We start from the raw sequence: 15004 nt of genomic DNA on the forward strand, positions 1-15004 counted from the left end.
TAGGTAAAAGATCACAATAATCAAAAAGAGGGACTAAATACAGGAGGCATTGAACTGCCATTTGGAGAGTGATACAAGGCGATATAGAACAATACAAGTTAGGTTTTTACTTAGAAAAATAGGGGTAAATAATAAGGTAACCACAAAAAGGTATAACAACTCTATAACTCAAGATAAAAACCAAGAAAAACGTAACGACTCAACAAACATAAAGTCAAGCACTATGAAAATGAGGATCTCACAATTTACTAAGAAAAACGTCTCAGCACAAAAAAGTATGTGGAAAAATGAAATTGTCAACAACACACATAAAAAGGCATCAAAATGACAGCACTAAAAACTTATTTATCTATAATTACGCTGAATGTAAACGGACTAAATGCACCAATAAAGAGACAGAGAGTCACAGACTGGATAAAGAAACACGATCCATCTATATGCTGCCTACAAGAGACACACCTTAGACTTAGAGACACAAACAAACTAAAACTCAAAGGATGGAAAAAAATATATCAAGCAAACAATAAGCAAAAAAGAAGAGGAGTAGCAATATTAATTTCTGACAAAATAGACTTTAGACTTAAATCCACCACAAAGGATAAAGAAGGACACTATATAATGATAAAAGGGACAATTGATCAGGAAGACATAACCATATTAAATATTTATGCACCCAATGACAGGGCTGCAAGATACATAAATCAAATTTTAACAGAATTGAAAAGCGAGATAGATACCTTCACAATTATAGCAGGAGACTTCAACACACCACTTTCGGAGAAGGACAGGACATCCAGTAAGAAGCTCAACAGAGACACGGAAGATCTAATTACAACAATCAACCAACTTGACCTCATTGACTTATACAGAACTCTCCACCCAACTGCTGCAAAATATACTTTTTTTTCTAGCGCACAAGGAACATTCTCTAGAATAGACCACATATTAGGTCATAAAACAAACCTTTGCAGAGTCCAAAACATCGAAATATTACAAAGCATCTTCTCAGACCACAAGGCAATAAAACTAGAGATCAATAACAGAAAAACTAGGGAAAAGAAATCAAATACTTGGAAAATGAACAACACCCTCCTGAAAAAAGACTGGGTTATAGAAGACATCAAGGAGGGAATAAGGAAATTCATAGAAAGCAACGAGAATGAAAACACTTCCTATCAAAACCTCTGGGACACAGCAAAAGCAGTGCTCAGAGGCCAATTTATATCAATAAATGCACACATACAAAAAGAAGAAAGAGCCAAAAGCAGAGAACTGTCCCGACAACTTGAACAAATAGAAACTGAGCAACAAAAGAATCCATCAGGCACCAGAAGAAAACAAATAATAAAAATTAGAGCTGAACTAAATGAATTAGAGAACAGAAAAACAATTGAAAGAATTAACAAAGCCAAAAGCTGGTTCTTTGAAAAAATTAACAAAATTGATAAACCATTGGCTAGACTGACTAAAGAAATACAGGAAAGGAAACAAATAACCTGAATAAGAAATGAGAAGGACCACATCACAACAGAACCAAATGAAATTCAAAGAATCATTTCAGATTATTATGAAAAATTGTACTCCAATAAATTTGAAAACCTAGAAGAAATGGATGAATTCCTGGAAAAACACTACCTACCTAAACTAACACATTCAGAAGTAGAACAACTAAATAGACCCATAACAAAAAAAGAGATTGAAACGGTAATCAAAAAACTCCCAACAAAAAAAAGCCCTGGCCCGGACGGCTTCACTGCAGAGTTCTACCAAACTTTCAGAGAAGAGTTAACACCACTAATACTAAAGGTATTCCAAAGCATAGAAAATGACGGAATACTACCCAACTCATTCTATGAAGCCACCATCTCCCTGATACCAAAACCAGGTAAAGACATTACAAAAAAAGAAAATTATAGACCTATATCCCTCACGAACATTGATGCAAAAATCCTCAACAAAATTCTAGCCAATAGAATCCAACAACACATCAAAAAAATAATTCACCCCGATCAAGTGGGATTTATACCAGGTATGCAAGGCTGGTTTAATATCAGAAAAACCATTAATGTAATCCATCACATAAATAAAACAAAAGATAAACACCACATGATCTTATCAATAGATGCAGAAAAGGCATTTGACAAAGTCCAACACCCATTCATGATAAAAACTCTTACCAAAATAGGAATTGAAGGAAAATTCCTCAACATAATGAAGGGCATCTATGCAAAGCCAACAGCCAATATCACTCTAAATGGAGAGAACCTGAAAGCATTTCCCTTGAGAACGGGAACCAGACAAGGATGCCCTTTATCACCGCTCCTATTCAACATCATGTTGGAAGTCTTAGCCAGGGCAATTAGGCTAGACAAAGAAATAAAAGGTATCCGGATTGGCAAGGAAGAAGTAAAGTTATCACTATTTGCAGATGACATGATTATATACACAGAAAACCCTAAGGAATCCTCCAGAAAACTACTGAAACTAATAGAAGAGTTTGGCAGAGTCTCAGGTTATAAAATAAACATACAAAAATCACTTGGATTCCTCTACATCAACAAAGAGAACACCGAAGAGGAAAGAACCAAATCAATACCATTCACAGTAGCCCCCAAGAAGATAAAATACTTAGGAATAAATCTTACCAAGGATGTAAAAGACCTATACAAAGAAAACTACAAAGCTCTACAACAAGAAATTCAAAAGGACATACTTAAGTGGAAAAACATACCCTGCTCATGGATAGGAAGACTTAACATAGTAAAAATGTCTATTCTACCAAAAGCCATCTATACATTTAACGCACTTCCGATCCAAATTCCAATGTCATATTTCAAGGGGATAGAGAAACAAATCACCAATTTCATATGGACGGGAAAGAAGCCCCGGATAAGCAAAGCACTACTGAAAAAGAAGAAGAAAGTGGGAGGCCTCACCTTACCTGACTTCAGAACCTATTACACAGCCACAGTAGTCAAAACAGCCTGGTATTGGTACAACAACAGACACATAGACCAATGGAACAGAATTGAGAACCCAGACATAGATCCATCCACGTATGAGCAGCTGATATTTGACAAAGGACCAGTGTCAATTAACTGGGGAAAAGATAGCCTTTTTAACAAATGGTGCTGGCATAACTGGATATCCATTTGCAAAAAAATGAAACAGGACCCATACCTCACACCATGCACAAAAACTAACTCCAAGTGGATCAAAGACCTAAACATAAAGACTAAAACGATAAAGATCATGGAAGAAAAAATTGGGACAACCCTAGGAGCCCTAATACAAGGTATAAACAGAATACAAAACATTACCAAAAATGATGAAGAGAAACCCGATAACTGGGAGCTCCTAAAAATCAAACACCTATGCTCATCTAAAGTCTTCTCCAAAAGAGTAAAAAGACCACCTACAGACTGGGAAAGAATTTTCAGCTATGACATCTCCGACCAGCGCCTGATCTCTAAAATCTATATGATTCTGTCAAAACTCAACCACAAAAAGACAAACAACCCAATCAAGAAGTGGGCAAAGGATATGAACACACATTTCACTAAAGAAGATATTCAGGCAGCCAACAGACACATGAGAAAATGCTCTCGATCATTAGCCATTAGAGAAATGCAAATTAAAACTACGATGAGATTCCATCTCACACCAGCAAGGCTGGCATTAATCCAAAAAACACAAAATAATAAATGTTGGAGAGGCTGCGGAGAGATTGGAACTCTTATACACTGCTGGTGGGAATGTAAAATGGTACAACCACTTTGGAAATCTATCTGGTGTTATCTTAAACAGTTAGAAATAGAACTACCATACAACCCAGAAATCCCACTCCTAGGAATATACCCTACAGATACAAGAGCCTTCATACAAACAGATACATGCACACCCATGTTTATTGCAGCTCTGTTTACAACAGCAAAAAGTTGGAAGCAACCAAGGTGTCCATCAACGGATGAATGGGTAAATAAATTGTGGTATATTCACACAATGGAACACCACGCATCGATAAAGAACAGTGACGAATCTCTGAAACATTCCATAACATGGAGGAACCTGGAAGGCACTATGCTGAGCGAAATGAGTCAGAGGCAAAAGGACAAATATTGTATAAGACCACTATTATAAGATCTTGAGAAATAGTAAACCTGAGAAGAACACATACTTTTGTGGTTACCAGGCGGGGAGGGAGGGTGGGAGAGGGTTTTTTATTGATTAATCAGTAGATAAGAACTGCTTTGGGTGAAGGGAAAGACAACACTCAATACATAGAAGGTCAGCTCAATTGGACTGGACCAAAAGCAAAGAAGTTTCCGGGATAAAATGAATGCTTCAAAGGTCAGCGGAGCAAGGGCGGGGGTCTGGGGAACATGGTTTGCGGGGACTTCTAAGTCAATTGGCAAAATAATTCTATTATGAAATCATTCTGCATCCCACTTTGAAATGTGGCGTCTGGGGTCTTAAATGCTAATAAGCGGCCATCTAAGATGCAGCAATTGGTCTCAACCCACCTGGAGCAAAGGAAAATGAAGAACACCAAGGCCACACGACAACTAAGAGCCCAGGAGACAGAAAGTGCCACATGAACCAGAGACTTACATCATCCTGAGACCAGAAGAACTAGTTGGTGCCCGGCCACAATCGATAACTGCCCTGACAGGGAGCACAGCAGAGGACCCCTGAGGGAACAGGAGATCAGTGGGATGCAGGCCCCAAATTCTCATAAAAAGACCAAACTTAATGGTCTGACTGAGACTGGAGGAATCCCCGCGGCCATGCTCCCCAGACCTTCAGTTGACACAGGACAGGAACCATCCCCGAAGACAACTCATCAGAAATGAAAGGGACTGGTCAGCGGGTGGGAGAGAGACGCTGATGAAGAGTGAGCTAATTATATCAGGTGGACACTTGAGATTGTGTTGGCAACTCTTGTCTGGAGGGGGGATGGGAGGATAGAGAGAGAGGGAAGTCGGCAAAATTGTCAAGAAAGGAGAGACTGAAAGGGCTGACTCAAGAGGGGGAGAGCAAGTGGGAGTAGGGAGTGAGATGTATGTAAACTTGTATGTGACAGACTGATTGGATTTGTAAACGTTCACTTGAAGCTTAATAAAAGTTATTAAAAAAAAAAAAAAAAGAGTTTAAAGAAGAAAGTGCATCCAAACACAAAATCAGGATGCTATGATAAATCAAGAAAAACAAAGAGTTCTTGGAAATTACAAATACGATGTCAAAATAAAAAGAAAATTCAATAGAAGGATTAGAAGCAAAAGCTGAGAAATCTCTGAGATTGCAGAACAAACGGGTGAAAGAGAAGAAAACTGGAGGGTCAACAAAGGGGCTCCAACAGCCAATGAATGGGAGTTCTAGATAGAGAAAAGTGAAGTGAAAGGGAGGAAATTATCAAAGAAGTAATATAAGAAAACTGACCATAATAGAGGACAGGGGTCTCTAAACTGAAAGGACCTATGAAGTACTCAGCAACAGCAAAACACACACACACACACACACACACCCCCCCCCAAGGTACATCATCATGAAATGCCACAATTCTAGGGTCAAAAAGACATCCTAAAAGCTTCTGTGGGTTGCAGGAAGGAGTGTAAGTTGAATGCAATCTAAGGAGGATGTAAATGGCACTGGACAGCTGACAGCAATACAGGACAGTAGAGGATAATGGTGAGCGCCTTCACAATTCTGAGTGTAAATGGTTTTCAACTGAGAATTCCATACAAACTATCAAAAACCAATGTAAGACAGAAAAAAGGACAAGTTAAGATACGTAAGGACTCAAATTTACTTCCCATGCACTGTATCTTAGGACCTGGAACATGCTCTAGGAAAAGAAGAATAAATAGAGCTGTACGGGAAAGTAAATATAATCAGAGTACAAAATATGTTTCTAAAGCTAGTAATATGTACTTGTTAAATTAAAAATAGTCATATAACCATATTAGGAAAATGGAGAAAATGTGTAGATAAATTTAAGAGAGATGTATGCCCATGTCATAAGACATCAACAGATAAGATCTAAAACTAATAAGAAGTAGCGGTATAAGCGTGTTGGTGTTATGTGCTGAGTTGATTCCAATTCATGGCAACCCTACAGGACAAAGCGGAACTGCCCCGTAGGGTCTCCTGGGCTGGAATTTTTATGGAAGCAGATCACCACGTCTTCTCTCTTGTGGAGCCACTGGGTGTGTCTGAACCACCAATCTTTCAGTTAGCAACCAAGCACTTAACCACTGAACTACCAGGGCTCCTTGGAATAAGCATATTATCTAGTAATATGGATATAACTACCAAAAAAACAGCTAAAAGAATTAATAGTAATTGCTTCTGAAGAGGAAAAAGTAAGGTGGTGTGAGAGATGACCATTTTTCATGATGGGCCTTTCAGTACCATTGTAACTACGTACCTAGATTAATTTATTATTTCCCTATTTCCTTATTGTGTTGATCTTTTCTTATTGACTTGCTAGAACTCTTTATATATTAAGAATATTAATCCTCTGCAATCCTGGAGAATAATTAACTCATTTACTAGCCTCTTTCTAAAACATACTAAAACTAATGTGTTCTTATTAGCGCACAAAGCTATTTTGAACAGTATACGTCTGGATAGTACTGGCTTGTGCCTTTGATGACTATCAAGGAGAAGACACGAGCAGGGCTGTTAACTTAGGTTTGCTGCTGTGTCTGCACTGAGGCAGAGGAAGGTAACACCAACCAGTCACAACCTAGACTATGTTTCAGGGAGAAGATCTGGGTTAGTTATTATCCCACCTCTACTGACAAAGGCGTATCAGAGATTTTTGATGTCCGTTTGTTCCTAGTTGACTAAACCTCCTTGGCACAACCTATTCAGCATAAAACATAATTCACGGATCAGAAAGGGAAAATGGAAAGAGATTCCAAATCTAGCTTCGACAGTAAAAATTAAACCTAATTTCTATGAATGACACAACAAGAATTACGGTTGAACCCGCTCACTCCTTGGTAAAGATGACAGGGATGTGGTGTAGAGCTCTGTGGCAGCAGGTGAGATGGCGTGTGGGAAAGCAGGGTCAACATAATGCATACCAAGTTCACCACATAAACAGGTGAGTTACAATCATGTGAGAATCTCCTTTAAATTTTAGCTTTTCATATAATTGGCAACATACATTTTTAGGATGGTCTTTGGAACATGGTCCTATTCTGTATCTTCTCGGTATTTACTCAGTAATTCTTTGACCAACCCTAAAAATTTACTCAAGCTCCTTTTACTGCGTCTCAGCTGCTCGAGTATTTACTCTTGGGCCCCATGCTTCTTGTAGCAGCTTCAGACACAGACCAGAGCTCCACCTGACACTCATGAACAATATTTTGATGGTTATGTAAACCAGAAATCATGTAAGTGCTTTAGTTAAAAAAGTTATTTTTCACTCTTCCTGAATTCTGGCCCTTTTGCTATTTCAAGAGGTACACGATGGAAAAGGTTTTTTTGGTTTCCCATTAAAAACACTTAGATTTTACAATGACATTTGTTAACCAGTGTTTATGTATTCAGCATTATTATAGTCTAAAAGTTTTAAAGAAGAAAATAATACATCTTGGGAGGAGGGTGACGGGAATTTTGGTAGCTGGGAATCTGGCCTGTGATTGGTTTATATCACTTTCAGCAGGTCAGTAAACTCCGTTAAACCGCACAGCCTATCATCAGTCAGCTGTTTCCTTTAGCTCCTAGATGCTTTGAGCAATGAGGGCTCCAGAACGTCCTCACCGCGGGGGTTTAAGGAGCTCAACCTTGAAGTAGCATTTGTACGGTAGGCACACTTTCCATCTACACTGCTTATGTGTAGTGACTCTGGGATGAGTAATGAAGATTATGGAGAAGAATATGGAGATGAGCTGTGGTAAGAGGGATTTACAAAGAGGAAACAGGGGAATTGATAGGAGGGGAAAGTTTTCTCTACCTTAATGTTTCCTCTTTGTCTTTACACTGACAGCCAAATCCGTGGGCCATACTGTCACACGAGAGGTAGCTTTTAACTGGGAGGCTGGAGTGACACCAGCCTGGGTCAGATACTAGATAGTCTCCTAATTAGTCATGATATTTTGAAGAAGTTGTTTGCTTGAACCCCTGTGAGACTCAGCGGTGCCATCTCAGAAGTGGGACCAACACCACAGATGTTAACTCTGAAACGAAATACCAAGATACCATTTCCCCTGAGACTCCCGTTTATGTTCTTCGTGACCCTACACATTAAAGGTGACTTTTTTAACTTCCAGTTTTAATGACGCTCTTCAGACTAACACTGGTTAAATAACCTCGATCCTCCGTTCGCTTCTTTATTACCCAACCCCGTGTTTTGTTACCGTTCGAGTCTCACAGACCTACTGTTTATGTGCACTGGATGACCACAGACTCTGCAAAGTAAAAACTCCACGCCTTTACTTTCAAGCTTCTACCAGAATTATGCTACCAAATACCTACAAGTTCTGGCAAATATTTAATACGATTTGAGACAAAAATCACCTAGCTCTCTGAGAAAACTTGTCTATGGTAAGGTTTATACAGGTGTGGCTTCACATGCCATCCTGTGCACTGTACTGAGATACAGGAATTTTTTAAATGGCTTTTAATAAATAGTCCAAAGAACATAAAATAATTAAATTTAATAATATAACAAATTCAAAAGAATTTGAGGGCTCATAGCAAGCCAGTGAAAAAGCTAATGGAAGAAAACTTTCAGCAAGATTTGCCCAATTTGATACCATCCCAAATCAAAACCAAACCAGTTGCCGTTCAGTGTGTTCTCACTCTTGGTCTCCCCCTGTGTGTCGGAGGACGGCTGCACCCCATAGGGTGTTCACGGCTGTGACCTCTGGGAAGCAGGTTGCCAGGCCTTTCCTCTGAGGCATGTCAGTGGGTTTGAACTGCCAGCTCTCTGGTTAGTTGTCCAGCGTTTAACCAGTTGTACGATCCCGGGCATCCTGATGCTATCCCAGCGAAACAGAGTGATCAGAAGGGATCTATCTTGATACTACTAGCTGAACATGTATAACAGCATAAATGTTCCACAACGTATAAAAAAACTCTCAAGGAGTGAGAGTAACTGATAAGCAGCAGCGTGCTGAACAGCGCTAATTTCTGAGCTAAACATAGTATGTGTCAATTATCATCACCGACATCAAAAACACTTATACCCTGGTGCTTTCCTGGACGGTACGGAAAGAGAATCACGGCAATCAGTCTCTTCCTCACGTCTTATGTGTATCTGGTCCCACGCACTGGGACCTGGTCCCACATACTAAACTCTTACGACCATGAGTGTCATGTGCTAATCAAGATGAAAACACCAAAAAAGCCCTTTATGTAATTTTGCACATGAAAATTATCAAATGCTTTGATGCCTATATCAGCTTCGATCCAATCTGTCTTTACTTTTCATTACTCAACTATTAATATACTTCATCCTTGTCAAGACTCTTTTCTGGGAAGAGTTAAACATGCAAGGCTTTTTGAAATTCTAATCTATATGCATCGAAGCTTAAATATCTGCCTCTAATTGTTTTCTATGAAGAAGAATAAAACTGGAGTTGTTCACGGACTGATACAGCTGGAAACTGTGTCTAACTGTATCAGAAGCATAAAATGACTCCGTTTTTTCAAGTTAGGTTGCCTGTGGTCAGTCTTCTAAAGTTAGAAACGTACTTCCAGAGTTCAGTGTCTGTCTGAATTCAGGAAATTGTCACTTGTACGAACATTCAATTTTCCTACCTTTAACCACTAAAATGCTATATGAGATTTCATATTTTTTAAGAAACTAGTTTAAAAGAGGTATTAAAAAGCGTACTTAAATCCAAATTTCCTAGAACTTTTATTTTGTTATTTAGTATACCACATTAAAGGTAAATTTCTAGAATTTCGTACGGTTAAAAATATTTTAAAATAGTTGTCAACGCACAGCTCTCTAGTATACTTCAGTATACGTGAAATTGCATTTGGAAAACCCAGAGGTCAAAAACACTTGTTAACTTTTTAATATTACTAAGTCACACAATATACCTCCTTAAAACATCCAGGAAATATTTAGGATGTGTTTTGATCCCGGTTCCATATTTGGCCCATACCTATTAGTGATTTTAGCTAGTCATTTTATATAGTAAAACTCTTCCAGTTATCCCAGGGATTGCCTCACGTTCTAACACGTCAGTCTGTCCTATCTTTTAGGTTTTTATGATAAATTATAAAGCACATTCAGCAGGTGCTGCTCTGTGAAATAAGTAGTCAAGTCTACATTTTTAAGAGTTTCAACTCTGAATAGACAGACAGGTTTTTAATGAAGCTACAATTGAGAAAGAAAACAAAGTAAATAAAAGCAAATAGCTATGCCTGGCATAATATTTACAATGACTATAACAAGCAGAAATCAATCAAATCTCTCTCTAGAACGATCTCTGTTTTCCTACAAAGCACAAAATCACTTGAGCTGGACAGCAAATACTAACCCAAGATGGCGCACACATCAACTAATTACAGGCTGATTTTCCACAGCTGGAAAAAGCAGTTATTGTTTGTAGGTGTTTTTTTTTTTCTTCTGAAAAAAAAAAAAGTACTCTTTAGATGGCTTGAGTAAATTTCTGTATATCATTTGTATAAAGACAGTGCAGGCAGAAGAGAAGAAGGCAAGCAAAGTAACATTGCTAGTCCCTAAATAAATTAGCTCTGTTTAAAAGGGCAAGACTAATTCATTCCTTTTATGGTGGCTTCCATTAAGCTGGAACAGTAATACTAAACCACTTCAAACTACTGGCAGGATATGAGTAAACCAAGAACAGTGTGACTGGCCCCTTTAAAAGGGTCTGGACATACATACAAGCTTTAATTCCATCATGCAATAAGAAAATGCTGAATAAATTAACTTTTTCAAAGGGCCATTATACCTTAGTTCCTCATTACAGATCTCATTACAGACTGACTTTATAATGCTCACCTGACAATATCACATAAAATGTTTAGCTTCTAAGGTCAGTCTAAATAAGAGAACAATTCTCCTATTTATAGCAAAGGATGAACTTTTCTCATTTAGCTGTTTAAGCAGCTAACCCCCGAGTTTAATGTAATTAGGGAAGGGATATTCAATTTACAGTATCCACAAGTAATGATAATTAAATTGATCCAAAAAAGCTGTTGGTAAGCATAAGCTACCTTTGTAATTACATCCCGTTTGCAAAACGACTTTAGTGCTGTGAACTTGAAGCATTTCAGCAAATGAAGGCCAATACACATAAAAGGAAAAGTACAGTAGCTGAAAAGCTGGGCCGTTCTGCAGAATGAACCGCAAGACCAGAGGGTATCTGGAAAACAGTCTGTAACTCACCGTGACAGCCCAGCTTTTTCCTCTCGCAAACATCCATCAAGAACATGCGATACAGTCTTCATTTTTCACCAAACTCTTCGTTACTACCGTCTCTCTTTTTTTCACTTTTATGGAAAACTAAACAAGTATCCCCTGATTTCTCTGATTAAAGCGGCTGGTCGCAAGCTTCAGTGTGGGGTTTTATTTGAAAGATCAGACGAGAACTATGAATATGAAACCATTTTCCCCATGAGTTCTGAAGATTAGCTAGGTCAGCATTCCACCAGGACCAAGGTGAAAAATAAACAAATAACCATGTTCACAGCAGCTGCAGCGATCAGTCTCTGCAAAATTATTCAGGCATTATTGAGAAAGACGATATTAAACGCTGCCACTTGCAGCTTCACGGCTCTCTGAATATTCACATCAGAAAAGGGATGAGCACTTAAGGGGTATCATCAGAGAGCTTGCCCATCTGAGCATCTTCCATTAAGTTTTTGTCTTAGAGGAGGAAGGCGGGAACCTCTGCCTCACAGGCAAAAGGCTTGTCATAATTCATTAATATCACAGCTTTGCTCAGGTTTCCTTCAACGAGCCAGGAAGAAGCCTATGACAAAATGCTGAGCACACAACTTCTCCAAAGATGCTGGTACCACTTGGTCCTGCTGCACTGGAGGCGAAGGCTGCAGCCCGGAACGCTCTCAAGGAGCCTTAGGAACTGAAAGGAGGGGAAGGCCTCCAGAGGCACTTCCTACGAGAAAGCTAAGCTCACGGCTGCGTAAACCCCTCATATCTGTGTCTGAAATTCCAAAAGGATAGGTAAGAGAAATAATTTAAAACCTTGCCCAAATATGAAAGTTAAAAGGTTTCTAACACTATTAAAAGCAAGTAAAACCCAAATAATGTATTCAGTTGAGGAAAAGATAACTAGTCTTAAAAAATGATATAAGTCTGAAATAATAAAATTGTCTACAGTGCTGTTTTCTCTTGATGAAACTATTTCAAAGGGAGTCAGAGAAATATCAGCTCATCAATTCAATAAAATGAACGATTCAACATAACCTGAATTCTATGACAAAAACGTCTAGTCACTAGCAATATTCATCTGTCTCCAGAAGAGAATGTCCTCTGGTGGTATCTTTATTTCCCCCCCGAAGTTTCCCCCTTAACACGCTGAAGAACTAGGAATCTGGTCGGGTGTTCATTCTTTGTCTTCGTTTACGTGTCAGAAAACTGGAATTTAGGAAACCAAGGAGTACGAGTCGGCAGAGCAGAGCGAGTCACAAGAACGGCAGCAGTAGGTAACGGGGGACGTGACACAGACCCGCACCCCAGTTCGTCAATTTCACTTCAGAAAACAAATGAGAAGTTACCTTTTTATACTGTTTAGCAAACAATACATTGAATATGGGTGATTATAAATTTTTAAACATCAATATCATTTTTATGATTCTAGGTAAACTTGAATCTTGGGTTAGTGAAGCAATTAGAGATTTTTTTTCATAATTGTTATTTTAACTTTATGTTAAACTCTAACTTTAAATATGATAATATCTATTGTTTAAAGTACATGAAGTCAAGATTTAGCATTAATGTATATAATGATGATAAAATGATGGTACAATCCAGCCAACTGGACAGAAATCAATAACGGTATTTAACGACTTCATGAGGAAAATAAATGACCCTCGCACCCTTAATGGATCAATGTCAGTTGTAGAGCCATACGACATCGCACAGTGCGGACACGGTCTCACTCAGAGTGGTATCACTTTTCATATGAGTGCCTTAAAGCCTTATCAAAGGAAATTGTGTTTTAATGCTATTTCAGATGTCATTTTTGAGAGGATTTTTACAATCCCATTTCATAAGGCACAAAGCCTGCTCTGAATTGTCACAAGGAGCTTTTGTTACTGGCACATGTACTAGGTCATTCTCTGAAAACTTTCCAACAAAATGAAATCTTAAATATATATAAAAAGGATAACAATTTATAATATTACTCAAACAACTAGTTTATTGTAGCTTGTCTTCTTTGAATTCACGTTCCCTAAATGTTACTCGCAGACTTCCCCCGCCGCCACCAGATAAGGAAAAAAGCCCTGCTCCATACAGCCACGACACAGAGCACATGTGCTTCCAATCCACTTCCAACCTGCCTGACGACCAGCGCACACAGGACAGCCTCAGCGCTAGCCTGGGTTGCAGCTATTCGCTCAAGTCGTCAAATTTTCAAGGAAGTTTACACAAGGATAAATTTTCTTTTATTCCAGTAACTCATTGTCCTTTTTAAGAAGGAAGAATTGCTCAGCTCTTCTCCTTATGACATAAATTCTAGGAAAAGAGAAACCACTCCCTGCTGTCACTTCTTGGAAAGATGCTAATCTGTCTAGCATCATTTGTGGATAGTTCGGCTTTTGCCTGTAAAAAAAAAACCATGACGCCATTATGAAAGAAAAATTTAGTAAATACGGAATACTTTGGATTTGTAGTTCCTACTAAGTATTTGAAACCAACATCGATAGGAATAACAATAATATCTTGATGTTGTAACTCAGGCTATTATTATTTTCTCAAGCATAATTTAAAATTCATTTCTGGCTGATTCAGCAGACATTGAACGAAGCTTCCAGGAACCTCTCTGAAGATACAGCGCAGATAAGAAGTTCAGGATAGGAACAGATGCGCAATGATGTACAGAAGCTACTACAGTTATTTCTAAAAATAGCAGGGTTTCACGTTTTCAGTGGCTCAGGATTCTCACAAAACGAGACTAACAATTCTTAAGATAGAACCAGGGAACTGTAGCTAAAGATTCCTGACTGACGTGAATATTACTTCCTTTATCCCAAAGGATATAATAACTTCTCAAGCAAATGTAGCATCATAATTAGTTATAATTGACTTTGCCTTTTAATTTTTAAGGCAATCTATAAATTATGGATTGTTGTGTCAACTGGAAGACAGTTTTTGACACCATACCATATATCTCATTATTGTAATGAAAACCAAGCTCCTTATCAGGATAACTTCACAGTCTGCTAGATTTTAATACAATTTCAGGAAATGTTAGCTTTGTATTACTGAACCACATTGCACAATTTTAACATAATTCTAGTGTGGCTTCAAATACTACAAAAATGTGTAGTACCATTATGAATTATTAGAAAAACAAACTTATAAGCTGATGTCCTACTCTTACTGTCCCTTGCCTTGAGAACCATACTATCTGGGCTACCTCTTTTCTGCTCTATCTTCTGCCCCCAGGCATCTTCTGCCTTCAGCTCAGCACACCTGCTGGTAGCTGCAGCCCAATGACATTCCTCTAAAATTAATGGGATGGTAGCATGTACCTGCTCTTCTCAGCCACTCAGCAGGTGCACTTTACCTGGAACATTGGGAATCAGTGAAGCAACTGAGAGGGAAGGATTTATTTCTCTCTTTCCAATTACTGTTCTGTATCCCAGTCCCTTCCTTTTTACTTCATACCCATGTCCATGGCAGCACCTGCTGACAGCGTAATGTAGTATACTGCAACCTTCCCCCCCATCAGAAGTGGATTCTGTGGGTGTCCCACATTAAGATCTATGCTGAACACTTGAAAGCTAATAAAAAGTGCTCCCCTGAGACTTCTTATAATCAACCGAA

At 38.5% G+C, this 15004-nt stretch overlaps 1 protein-coding gene across 1 annotated transcript in view; it reads right to left on the reverse strand.

Annotated features, from left to right (window-relative positions):
• TENM3 (teneurin transmembrane protein 3) overlaps positions 1 to 15004 on the reverse strand; it is a 788034-nt gene that overhangs the window by 378355 nt on the left and 394675 nt on the right. The gene's annotated exons all lie outside the window — the stretch shown is intronic.

The sequence above is a fragment of the Loxodonta africana genome, chromosome 21 (assembly GCF_030014295.1).
Source record: "Loxodonta africana isolate mLoxAfr1 chromosome 21, mLoxAfr1.hap2, whole genome shotgun sequence".
NCBI classification, from domain to species: Eukaryota; Metazoa; Chordata; class Mammalia; order Proboscidea; family Elephantidae; genus Loxodonta; species Loxodonta africana.